Source organism: Giraffa tippelskirchi, chromosome 2 (genome assembly GCF_054371585.1).
Source record: "Giraffa tippelskirchi isolate mGirTip1 chromosome 2, T2T-mGirTip1v1.2.pri, whole genome shotgun sequence".
NCBI classification, from domain to species: domain Eukaryota; kingdom Metazoa; phylum Chordata; class Mammalia; order Artiodactyla; family Giraffidae; genus Giraffa; species Giraffa tippelskirchi.
In genome coordinates, this window is record NC_137276.1 from 137,955,737 (window position 1) to 137,969,687 (window position 13,951).

Here is a 13,951-nt window from a genome sequence, read left to right on the forward strand (position 1 = left end):
AATATTACCTAAATATTATATTACAATGCTAGTAATGATAATAGTGGTCATTACCTGTCACTGACAATGTGCCAGGCATTGTGTTTGGTGATTGCATATAATCCTCGCAGCAGCAACATGAAGTAGGCATTTCCTTGCTTGAGAGTTAGAACCAGGTCATATTTCATTAAATACAACCCCCTGTAACACCAAGCACAGCACCTTGAACATGGGAGATTCTCATTACATATATTTTTGATTGACTGAAATGTGGCAGTGGGTCCTCTGCATCTCGCTCTAATGTATGTAGTTATTTGATTTATAAGAAATTCCTTTCCCTGGCTGTGGTCAGCTCTTGAATTTATGTTTGACTAGAAAACCATGGAGTTTGGCAACTCTGCAGTGATAGGTGATGTGTGATTCATTTGGGGAAGAATAGACATTTTCTATTCAGACTTTGAATTCTTGGGTCTTATGGTTAGTTAATCATGTTTATAGGAATGCATGACTGAGCAGACAGATTCAAAGAAAGGAGACTTTAATCTAAATGACTCCATTGTCTGTTCCCAGATATCATCTTGTCGCCCATTGGTAATATTTTCTATACCCACTGCTCAAATGTATGAGATGAATACAGTCTGGTGTTTGTTCATCTTAAGAGAAATTATGTAATACAGGAAGCAGGGCCCAAGCTGGAAGCGATGGGCACCTAAAATCAAGAACATCGTCACACTCTCAGGCAGCCAGTAAATTTCCCCAGTAAGTCACCTCTGTCTGTATCCCAAGGAAGCTGCCTGGGTTGGCACAGAATGGGAGACGTGGAAAGACGCCCTTCTCAAAAGAAGCTCTAAGGGAGGAATTAGATATGGTCCTGGAAGCTTCTCAACAACAGAGGTAGCGGGGTGGGAGCTGGTGGAAGTCACAGAGAGTCGTCATTCCAGCTGCTGGCTCTGCTCCCAGGAGGCTGGCACAACAGTTCCTCCTCAAGTAATTACTCTTGGCTTCCTTAAAATACCCCCAGGTTCTCAGTGGATGTTTTTCTTCACCATCCCTGTGAAGTCACTAGAGTCTGGGCAGTAGTCGGGGAAGGGAGTAGCATGGTAGGTTCTGACAATCCCGGTTTCGCCGGTGGGAGAAATGGCCCTGTAAGTCCTTTCAAAGAGGGCCCACCACATCCTTCAGAAAGACGAGGCAGCCAGGGACATGAATGTGATTATTGTAAAGCACCAAAATGTGTGACTCGTGAGGATTCTGTTAAATCCAGCAAAAGTGAATGCTACAGTTAACCCATATCTCTGGGGAGTACTAACCCTGAAGCCGACTTATTAATTAGGGCTTCTGAGGGGCACAGCAAAGGCAGGGGTGGGGGGGAGCTTTTCCAGTTACAGAGACAGAGCTCCATTCTAATCTGCTTCTCTTCATGGAGGCAACTCTTGTATCTTTTTTTTTTTTTTGTAAACCAAACAGTTTGAATTGATTGCTCACCAGATCCCTGTCATGCCGAGTATTTTCAATTCAGAGAGGAAAAAAAGTTTTTAAAATGAATCAGTAGGTGGAGCTCTTTCTTTCTATTTATTTCTCAATCCCAGGTCCCATTTTTAGCGAGGGACACAGAACTTTTGAATAAAACAAATAGGCATTTTAAAAATGAAAACACATATACGATGTGCTTTCCTAATTGAAAGGGTATATTGTGAAATCATTACTGTCACAGAACATTTGCGTTGCATGTGAATGCTTAAGCAAAGAAAATATATAAACCTAAAATGACTTTAGCAATTTGAAAGTGATAGTGGACATCTGTGTTCAATAACCTTTTGCTGGTAACTGGTGTTTAATATTTCATGTCAAATCAAGAAGAGTGATAGAAGGTTTGCGAACACAGAGATGGCTGGCATTTTTGCAGCACAGCCTGCCCTTTGTCATATTCACCATAAAGAAACCTGCTGTAGTGAGGGTTGAAACTGCACCAGAGTGGTTCCTTTTTTGGAACTTATATAAACGTCCAAAATACATGGGGCTCTATTTTCTTTTAGAATGATGTCTATAAGAAAAAAAGGTTAAAGGACTTCCAAAGTTTATTATTTATTTAAGAGAAATAGGGGTGTGTGTGTGTTGGGGCTGGGGGGTTCTTGGAAGAAATTACAGAAGAATAAATCATCTAGAACAAATCTTACCTTTGTATTTTCATCAGTCCCAATTCTTTCCTAGTTGGTGTGCAGTGATGTTTAGGAGCTTGGTTGCCAATAGAAACATACATTCCTAAAGCTCACAGTGAAGTATGTCTAGATAGTATTTTAATGTTTATGTAGTTGGGCAGGATGGGGGTGAGAAGTGGAGAGTAAGGAGCAAGAACTTTTAACTTTATAACTTCCTCTTCCACATCATCTTAAGCATGCAATCTTGATTCTAAATGTGCGTTTGTCTTAGCAACAGATGTAATAAAGGAAGGACCAATGGGACAGCATTATTCTTTGAACTGACCACAGGATTAGCACTTAGTCCTAAAAATGGTCACATTGACCTTGTAGTCATGTCAAGTCATGCTGACCTCAACATCTGTTCAATTCTCAGGAGGCTGGACCCTGGAAACTGCTTTAAGTAGTACATAATAAAAAGTCAAATAAGAAGGCTCATAGAGTTTGAGATACTCTAGATATCTAGGAAGTTGATAGTTTATATTCATGTTGAAATAACAGAACTGTATATCTAAGCAAGGACATGCTCCCTTTCCTTTCCCTAAAAATAATGTGGTTTTAGAATGACCAGATCCTTAGGCACGTATATGCTCTTCTTCATTCTAAAAAACTAATTCCAGTAGCATAAGAACAAGATGTGGTAAGAATCTGGAAAATTGGAGTAACTGATCTATGTGGTTAAATTCATCTAACTATAGTTCAAGAATAGAAATAGGATTAAGCAAGTTAATTACTTTTTATAGAAAAATGACCACCAAAATCTGTTAGAATAAATGAATTTGTAATGTTGCAAAATACAAAATCAATAAAAAAAATAAGTTGTGATTCTATACCTTAACAATGAACTATCAGATCAAAATCAAGAAAATGATCCATTTGTAATTACATCAAGGAAAATAAAACACCTAAGAATAAATTCAACTAAGAGTATAAAATGATATGTACAGTGAAAACTATAAGACATTGATAAAATAAATGGAAGAAGACACAAGTAAATTAAAATATATTCTGTGCTCATAGACTGGAAGAATTAATATTGTTCAAAATGTCCCTTCTACCCAAAATAATCCAGATTCAGTTAAATCTCTGTTAAAATTCCAGTGGCACTCACAGAAAGAGAACAAACAATTCTAAAAAGTGTATGGAAGTACAAAAAATAATGAATTGTCAAAACAATCTAGAGAAAGAAAAACAAAGCTAGAAGCACCACACTTACTGATTTCAAGTGTTTTATAAAGCTATAATGATTAAACAATATGGTATTGGCATAAAATTAGACATATATATCAACGGAACAGAATAGTGAGCCCAGAAATAATCCTGCATATTTATGGTCAATAACAAAGCAGCTAAGAATATTACAAAAAGGAAACAATGGATTCTTCAATAAATGGTGTTGGGAGCACTGGACAGACATGCAGAAGAATGAAACTGGACCCCTATCTTATCCCCATAGATGGAAATCAACTCAAAGTGGATTAAAGACCTGAAACCATAAAATTACTAGAAGAACAAGATTTTTTTTTGTTTATTTGGCACCAAAAGCAAAGGCAACAAAACCAAAAATAAAGATGTTGGACTACATCAAACTAAAAAGCTTTTGCATATCAAAAGAAACCATCAATAGAATAAAAAGGGAACCTATGGGATGGGAGAAAATATTTGAAAATAATTTAACCAATGAGGTATTAATATATCTTTAAAAAAACTTTTTATGGGGGTATAGCTGATTTACAATGTTGAGTTAGTATCAATTGTGCAACAAAGGAATCAGTTACTTCCCTATAGGACATTACAGAATATTGAATAGAGTTCCCTGTGTGCTACAGTAGGTTCTTTTCTTATAATTATATCTTAATAAATAATGAAGCAGGTCTAAGGATATTTTTGGAAAATTTCAGCAACACAGGAGAAAACAGAGTAGATATTACAAAAGGGTAGGAGCATGCTCAGTGATAGATAGAGTCTAATGACAACCTAAGCTAGTTGTACTCTGAGAAATACATTTCTGCAGGCAAAAAGTAAGTAACTGGACATAATAAATCTCATGGAGAAGATAAAATAAATATCTTTGTTTCAAAGTGGTCTTAGCCAATAATATGATATTTTGCCTTTCACTTTATGTTTTGCAAAATTGCAATCAACCTCTCACTGGATCATGATGAATCTCATGAGGATCAAGGAACTACAAGCATCTTCCTTGTTGGAGACACAGGGAAAAGGATGGCTGAACAAAAAATTGTCCCCAAGATTGCAGGGAACCTTGGTGAATTTATGTGTCTAAAAAGCTAAGCATATGGATAGGGTTGGTGGCAGGGCCTCAAAGGCTGAGGCCTAATAGCCTCTTTTGTCTCTTAAGGCCGGAAGCCACAGTTGTTCACCAAACTTGGGCATTCAGTGTGCAGCATGCAAGGGACCATGCTGATCTCACTGGCAGATGTTAAAATGATAGAAAAATGCAGATAACATACATGGGAAAGCAAAGCCTTCTCTTTCTACAGCTGCCAGGGTGATCTGCCTTGGGGCTTAGTCTGTTTCCCATATATTCCTTAAGTAAAATCCCAGCCATGGTGGCTTGTTAAAAGGGTGAAAGAAGAAAGATGTCATCACTCAACTGTTTCCCATGTAGGGTATGTTTATTAGTCATCAGTCTTATATATCATCATTCAATGGAAAGGTCCACATTTACAGTAACCATGTGCCCTTTCATTTTCTCCAAGCTGCAATGAAGTCTGGATAATTTAAATGCCTCTATAAGCATCCGTTTGTGAGCCATTGTAACCTCTTGCCAAGTTATCATGGCACTGAAGTCAGGGGAATGAACAGAGCTTTACAGAACAGCTAGAGAAAATGATCTTTCCAGCAACATATCAAAATGCCCCCATTTGCCTTTTCATCATAAATGAAGATCCAAGGCTCAGTCACAGAATACCATCATTCAGAAAACGAATTCTCATTTTATCCATATTAGGAGCCTGCTTTTGGTACCTAGGGCTTCCCTTGTGGCTCAGTTGGTAAAGAATCCGCCTGCAACGCAGGAGACCTGGCTTCGATCCCTCGGTTGGGAAGATCCCCTGGAGAAGGGAAAGGCTACCCACTCCAGTATTCTGGCATGGAGAATTCCATGGACTGTATAGTCCATGGGGTCGCAAAGAATTGGACATGACTGAGCAACTTTCACTTTGGTACCTAATTGCAAATCGGCATCATTGACTGAATGTAAAAGAGCTGTGCTTCTCAGTGGTTAATTCCTAGTACCTATTTTATTAATAATCACTTGTGTTCTCTTCAATTTTAGCCATTAACTGTCCTTTAAATCAAAATGAAATGTATCCTTGGCAACTTCTGACTCAAGCATTTGCTTCCCCATAAATCCTGGAAATGACACACTATGCACTTTGCCTCTGGTGCACCTCTTCAAAAACCAGAGTTACGTAAGGAGGGACACTTGAGAAACAGGGAGCCCTATTCCACAAAACCTCCCCACGTTCTGGGAAGCAGTGGCATGTTGAAAATGACAGTCACAAAGCTGCTTAATCACATGGAATCAAGTGTGTGTGTGTGTGTGTGTGTGTGTGTGTGTGTGTGTGGTGTGTGTGTGTGTGTTTGAAGGCCAAAAAAGGAACTAAGCAGAGTTTCACTTCTTAGCAGTCTTAAGCAATAATTTCCTGGAGTCCAATATTCTCCTTCTTTGTTTACTCTTTCATGATAATCCATGATTTTCAATTCTGATTTTATTAGAAGCATTCTCACCTTATTGACCCTGCCCAATTTTCAACCAATTATGTAACTATAAATTTTTCTTCTACAAAATGTTTCTTCTCACTCAATTGAGAAGCAAGTTTATTCTAGATTTTGTCTTTTTCCTGACCCTCCCTCTTCATCCTACCACAAATACAAGGTAATTAGGCACATACTTGATCAGTCCATTGCAATGAAATCAAAATGAAATGTGTTCCTGGCTACTTTTGACTCAAGCATTTGGTTCCCCAAAGTTGCAATTGCCAGAGTTCCTTCATGTTGGATCCTTTTAATGATCTCATCAAATAGACAAGGAAGGTATTATTCCCCAATTTAAAGAGAAGGAAACAGGCACAAATGTTAAGAATTGGCTCTTGCTGGAGTATTCCATGGGCATACTCCATGGCATAGTCCTCATTCCTAATCTGTCCATAATGATAATAAAAGTTACTGTATATTGAACAGAGTACCAGGAATTGCAGGCAGTGCTTTACATTCTTTCTCTCTCTGAATCCTCACAAGACACTGTAATGAAGATGTTAGAACTCTCATTTGAAATATGAAGGAGCCGATTTCAGATCAGAGGGCAAACCTAAGTCTGCCTAATTCACAAAATGCTGGAGTGGACACTGTGACCTGGAGTCTCCCCACACTTCTGGTCTGCTAGCTAAGCATGGACTGTAACATCAGAAGAAACATTGTTGACTTTCTCTGATGAATATGTATTTTTTGTTTCCCTGAATTCTTATAAATATGATGGGAAAAATAAGAGCCGATAGCACATTTTGCTAACCAAGACAAGAGTCTGGTGATGCCACCCACATATTGAGAAGAGAGAAATAAAGCCACAAGACCCAGTTTGGAGGATGAGTTAGTGGGCATATGATTCCTGGGTAAGTAGAGACTTTTGTTCTGTATTCTGCTCCCCACTCAAAAGAATGCAGTGGAAGAACATATAATCATAATGTAAGAATAGACAGAAGATTGTCTGATATATGTTCTGAATGCTATTTCTCACAATGGTATCTATCATCTTCCCTTCACATGTCAGCAGACTTATATAAAAGGAAAGACAGAGTCCAAGCTGGGTAAAGAGTAGTACCTTCTGTCACTATGAATCTTGTCAAAGCAACTGTTTATAGTTGTTATTGTAATCAAACCTGTTTACTCTTAGCCTAATCCATTCAAATGAGTCTTTTATCCTTCCTGGTTTTGATCCTAGATCCACAGGCAAGGATGTCTGTCTGTAGGTGAGTGATCACACCATCCTGATTATCTGGGTCTTGAAGATCTTTTTTGTACATTTCTTCTGTGTGTTCTTGCCACCTCTTCTTAATATCTTCTGCTTCTGTTAGTCTATACCATTTTTGTCCTTTATTGAGCCCATCTTTCCATGAAATGTTCCCTTGGTATCTCTAATTATCTTGAAGAGATCTCTAGTCTTTCCCATTCTATTATTTTCCTCTATTTCTATGCATTGACCACTGAGGAAGGCTTTCTTATCTCTCCTTGTTATTCTTTGAAACTCTGCATTCAAATGGGTGTATCTTTCCTTTCCGCCTTTGCTTTTCTCTTCTCTTCCTTTCACAGCTGTTTGTATGGCCTCCTCAGACAGACATTTTGCTTTTTTGCATTTATTTTTCTTGGGGATCGTCTTGATCCCTGTCTCCTATACAATGTCATGAACCTCTGTCCGTAGTTCATCAGGCACTCTGTCTATCAGATCTAGTCCCTTAAATCTATTTGTCACTTCCACTGTATAATCATAAGGGATTTGATTTAGGTCATACCTGAATGGTCTAGTGGTTTTCCCTACTTTCTTCAATTTAAGTCTGAAGTTCGCAATAAGGAGTTCATGATCTGAGCCACAGTCAACTCCTGGTCTTGTTTTTGCTGACTGTATAGAGCTTGTCCATCTTTGGCTGCAAAGAACATAAGCAATCTGATTTCAGTGTTGGCCATCTGGTGATGTTCATATGTAGACTCTTCCCTTGTGTTGTTGGAAGAGGATGTTTGCTACGACCAGTGCGTTCTCTTGGCAAAACTCTATTAGCCTTTGCCCTGCTTCATTCTGTACTCCAAGGCCAACTTTGCCTGTTACGCCAGGTGTTTCTTGACTTCCGACTTTTGCATTCCAGTCCCCTATAATGAAAAGGACATCTTTTTGGGGTATTAGTCCTAGAAAGTCTTGTAGGCCTTCACAGAACTGTTCAACTTCAGCTTCTTCAGTGTTACTGGTTGGGGCATAGACTTGGATTACCATGATATTGAATGGTTTGCGTTGGAAACGAACAGAGATCATTCTGTCATTTTTGAGATTGCATCCAAGTACTGCATTTCGGACTCTTTTGTTGACTATGATGGCTACTCCATTTCTTCTAAGGGAATCCTGTCCACAGTAGTAGATAAAATGCTCATCTGAGTTAAATTCACCCATTCCAGTCCATTTTAGTTTGCTGATTCCTAGAATGTCAATATTCACTCTTACCATCTCTTGTTGGACCACTTCCAATTTGCCTTGATTCATGGACCTAACATTCCAGGTTCCTATTCAATATTGCTCTTTACAGCATCGGACCTTGCTTCTATCACCCGTCACTGGAATGTGATGTCAAGTGGGTCTTAAGAAGCATCACTACGAACAAAGCTAGTGGAGGTGATGGAATTACAGTTCAGCTATTTCAAATCCTGAAAGATGATGCTATGAAAGTGCTGCACTCAATATGTCAGCAAATTTGGAAAAGTCAGCAGTGGCCACAGGACTGGAAAAGGTCAGTTTTCATTCCCATCCCAAAGAAAGGCAACGCCAAAGAATGCTCAGACGACCGCACAATTGCACTCATCTCACACGCTAGTAAAGTAATGCTCAAAATTCTCCAAGCCAGGCTTCAGCAATACATGAACTGTGAACTTCCAGATGTTCAAGCTGGTTTTAGAAAAGGCAGAGGAACCAGAGATCAACTTGCCAACATCTTCTGGATCATCGAAAAAGCAAGAGAGTTCCAGAAAAACATCTATTTCTGCTTTATTGACTATGCCAAAGTCTTTGACTCTGTAGATTACAATAAACTGTGGAAAATTCTGAAAGAAATGGGAATACCAGACCACCTGACCTGTCTCTTGAGAAATCTGTAGGCAGGTAAGGAAGCAACAGTTAGAACTGGACATGTAACAACAGACTGGTTCCAAATAGGGAAAGGAGTACGTCAAGCCTGTATACTGTCACCCTGCTGATTTAACTTATATGCAGAGTACATCATGAGAAATGCTGGGCTGGATGAAGCACAAGCTGGAGTCAAGATTGCCAGGAGAAATATCAATAACCTCAGATATGCAGATGACACCACCCTTACGGCAAAAAGTGAAGAAGAACTAAAGAGCCTCTTGAAGAAAGTGAAAGAGGAGAGTGAAAAAGTCGGCTTAAATCTCAACATTCAGAAAACTAAGATCATGACATCTGGTCCCATCACTTCATGGCAAATAGATGGGGAAACAGTGGAAACAGTGGCTGACTTTATTTTGGGGGGCTCCAAAATCACTGCAGATTGTAACTGCAGCCATGAAATTAAAAGACCAATACTCCTTGGAAGGAAAGTTATGACCAACCTAGACAGCATATTAAAAGTAGAGACATTACTTTGCCAACAAAGGTCGTCTAGTCAAGGCTATGGTTTTTCCACTAATCATGATGTGAGAGTTGGACTATAAAGAAAGCTGAGTGCCGAAGATTTGATGCTTTTGAACTGTGGTGTTGGAAAAGACTCTTGAGAGTCCCTTGGACTGCAAGGAGGTCCAACCAGTCCATTCTAAAGGAGATCAGTCCTGAGTGTTCATTGGAAGGACTATGTTGAAGCTGAAACTCCAATACTTTAGTCACCTGATGTGAAGAGCTGACTCATTTGAAAAGACCCTGATGCTGTGAAAGATTGAGGGCAGGAGGAGAAGGGGACGACAGAGGATGAGATGGTTGGATGGCATCACCGACTCAATGGACATGAGTTTGGGTAAACTCTGAGAGTTGGTGATGGACAGGGAGACCTGGCGTGCTGTGGTCCATGCGGTCGCAAAGAGTCGGACACGACTGAGCGACTGAACTGAACCACAGGCAATTGTTGAAAGGTTTGCTTCACAGAGAACACCTCTGCCCCTATTTGGGTGGAAGAAGAGCATCATCTCATCTTCTCTACAAATGCAAAGAGCACAGCTTCAGAGAAAGTAGGATGTCTTCCATAAAGTGCTTTTGCCATTAACATAAAATGATTTTAAACATTTGATTAATTCAGATGTGAAAATTTAGATCAGAAGGCAAGGCATCTTTAAAGTAAAGATGACTGTATTTTTAACAAGGTAATACGTCTGAGAAAGTAGGAAAAAAATCCTAGTGTGTATGTGCATGCATGTGTGTGTATGTTTAACCATTTCATCGAAGTATAGTTGAGATGCAAAAAGTTGAACATATTTAATGTACATAACTGAATGAGTACAAGAATAAGTATAAATCATCATTACCATCAAAGCCATAGGCATATTCATCACTCCTGAAGTTTCATCTTGGCCCTGAATTATTATTATTTTGTATGGTGTGCTAAAAACACAACATAAAATCCATCTTTTTAGACAATTTTAAATAAAGCTATGGTCTAAATGTTTGTGTCTCCCCAAAATTCATGTTAAAATCTTAATGCTCAATGAGATAGTATTAGGAGCTGGGGCCTTTGGAAGATAGTTAGGTCTTGAGGATAAAGCCTTCATTAATATTAGTGCTCTTATAAAAGAGGCCCCACTGAGCTCCTTAGTCACTTCTACTATGTGAGAACATAGCAAAAGACACTGTTTATAAACCAGGAAGAGGGTCCTCAAAAGAATGCAACCAGGCTGAAGAATTGATGTTGGACTTTTCAAACCATCCAGAACAGAGAAATGTACATTTTTACTTGTTACTGAATCTGCAGTATTTTGTTATAACAGTACAAATAGACTAAGACCAGTATTTGCAGTAGCTTTGGGCACTGTAAAATCAATCTCCAGAACTTGTTTATCTTATATAGCTGAAACTTTGTACCCTTTGACAATTCTTTCCTCATATCCCTTCCCACAGCCCCTGGTGACAACATTCTACTCTCTGCTTACAGAAGTGAAATTATACAGTATTTGTTTTTCTGTGTCTGGCTTACTGCACTTAGCATAATATCCTCCAGGTTCATCCATGTTTTTGCAAATGGCAGAATTTCTTACTTTTTAAAGACTGAATAATATTCTATTCTATGTATATGACACATTTTTTAATTCAGGCATCAATCAATGGACATTTGTTTTTATAACTTGGCTATTATGAATATTGCTGAAATGAATTATTTAATTTTTATTGAAGTATACTTGATTTACAATGTTGTGTTAGTTTTAGGTGTTTTCTACATCTGTGACTCTGCTTTTGTTTTGTAAATAAGTTTGTTTGTACTCTTTTTCTTAGATTCCACATATAAGTGATATCGTATATTTATTTGTCTCTCTGTGTCTGACTTCACTCAGTATGACAATTGCCAGGTCCATCCATGTTGCTGTAAATGGCATTATTTTGTTCTTTTTATGGTTCAGTAATACTCCTTTGTATCATAAATATTTTATAGTTTTTGGAATACAGACTATATTTTACCCACATGTTATTAAGTTTACTACTAAGAACTTTATATCTTTGATGCTATTGTAAATATTATTTAATTTCAATTTTTTATTTGTTTTTTACTATGTATATAGAAATATAATTTAATTTTTGTTTGGTAAGCATATTAAAAAGCAGAGACATTATTTTACCAACAAAGGTCTATCTAGTCAAAGCTATGGTTTTTCTAGTAGTCATGTATGGATGTGAGAGTTGGTATATAAAGAAAGCTGAGTGCTGAAGAATTGATGTTTTGAACTGTGGTGTTGAAGACTCTTGACAGTTCCTTGGACTGCAAGGAGATCCAAGCAGTCCATCCTAAAGGAGATCAGTCCTGAATATTCATTGGAAGGACTGATGCTGAAACTGAAACTCCAATACTTTGGCCACCTGATGCAAAGAACTGACTCATTGGAAAAGACCCGGATGCTGCGAAAGATTGAGGGCAGGAGGAGAAGGGGACGACAGAGGATAAGATGGTAGGGTGACATCACTGATGCAATGGACATGAGTTTGAGTAAGCTCCGGGAGTTGGTGATGGACAGGGAAGCCTGGAGTGCTGCATTCCATCAGGTCACAAAGAGTCAGACATGACTGAGGGACTGAACTGAACTTATATCCTACAGCATTGCTAACCTTTCTTACTAGTTCAAGTAGCAATTTTGTGGATTTCTTGTGCATTTATAGGTTTATGAATATGCCAAAAAGCATTTTGGATTTTTCTTTCAAATTTTTTGTCTTTCTCTCTTTCTCTTTTTTGCATAACTTAACTGCCTGAAACTATTAGTACAATGTTACATAGAGATTGTTCTGAATCTTAGGTGAAAAGATTTCAACCTTTCTGCGAGATGTATGATGTTGATGTAGATTTTTCTTAGATTTCTTTATAAGGTTGAGAAAATTTTTATCTATTCCTAATTTGTATAATTTTAATCATGAATGGCTGTGGGATTTTATCAAATGTTTTTTTCTAAACCTATTTTGATGATTATATGATTTTTCTCTTGTATTCTATTGATATAATGAATTGCACTGATAGCTGTTCAAATGATAAACCAAACTTGCATTACTGCAATAAACCTTAACATGACATATTAGTGATTTTAAAATTATTAAATTTTATTTCCTAAAATTTTGTTAAACATCTTTGTGTTGGTGTCTATAAAGGTTATTGGTGAGCAATTTTATTGAAAAGTCTTATTTTGGGGATAAATTTACTAGTAAAGCTATCTGGGTTTGGAGTTTTTTTTTTTAAGCATAGATGTTTTTAATAACAAATTCTATTTCTTTCATAGGTATGAAACTATTCATATATTTCATTTCTTTTTGATTCAGTTTTGGCAATTTGTGTTTTAAAAGGATTTGTCCATTTCATTGAAGTTGTCAAATTCATGACCCCAAAGTTGTTTTTAATATTCATTATCCATTTATCCTTTTTTATTCTGTTAATGATGTCACCAGTTTCAATTATTATGTTAGTAATTTGGGTATCCTTTTCCTTTGATCATTCTAGTTAAAGATTTATCAGCTCTATAAAATATTTATCAAGTTTTCAAAAAATCCAGACTTTGATTTAACTGCTATTGTATTTTGTTTTCTATTTCATTTATTTCTACTCTTACCTATAATGATTACTTTATTCTGTTAGATTTGAATTTAATTTGCTTCTTCTTATTATATTTTCAAAGTAGGCACTTAAACAATTGACTTTGAAGTTTTTTCTTCTCTTTATAGTAGATTTCAAACTATAGTTTTTCCTCTAATGGCAAGTTTAGCTGCATCCTACAAATTTTGATTTTTTTTTTTTCATTTTCACTTAGTTCAGAATGCTTTCCAGTTTCAATTATGGCTTATTTTTGACCCATGTGATGTGTAGAAATTTTTTTTATTTGATAATTATTTGTACTTTATCCATATATTTTTTCTGTTAGTTATTTCTAGTTTAATATCTTTGTGGACATTGAACCATTAGTCTAAATAAATCTATAACAGTTGTAGCCAGACTGTGGCTAATAGGTAATAATATTTTAAAATATAGTCAGATACTTGAGACAACACACTCTTTTTCAAAAGCATTCAATGAGTATTAGTTTCTGCACTAGACAAAGTTCTCCAGCAAAACAGAACCAATAAGATATATAGATATAGACACACAAAAAAAATTTTTTAAGAAATTGATTCACATCATTATGGAGGCTAGCAAGTGCAAAATCTGTATGATGCACCAGCAGGTTGGAGATGCAGAAAGGAAGCAATACTACAGATCAAGTACAAAGTTCATCAGGCTGGAGATATAGAAAGGAGCCAATGTTGTAGTTAAGTTCTAGGGCCAACTGTCACAGTTCCCCTTGCTCATGGGAGGCCAGGGTTTTCT

The 13,951-nt window shown here is 37.2% G+C and overlaps 1 long non-coding RNA gene across 1 annotated transcript in view; it reads left to right on the plus strand.

Moving 5' to 3' along the window:
• The first annotated feature begins 6,695 nt into the window (after window positions 1-6,695).
• The window catches only part of LOC145538567 (uncharacterized), a 28,587-nt gene continuing 21,331 nt past the window's right edge, over window positions 6,696-13,951 (plus strand). Inside the window, exon 1 of the long non-coding RNA XR_014077023.1 lies at window positions 6,696-6,811. This is a non-coding gene — a long non-coding RNA (uncharacterized LOC145538567). The remainder of the gene's footprint in view (window positions 6,812-13,951) is intronic.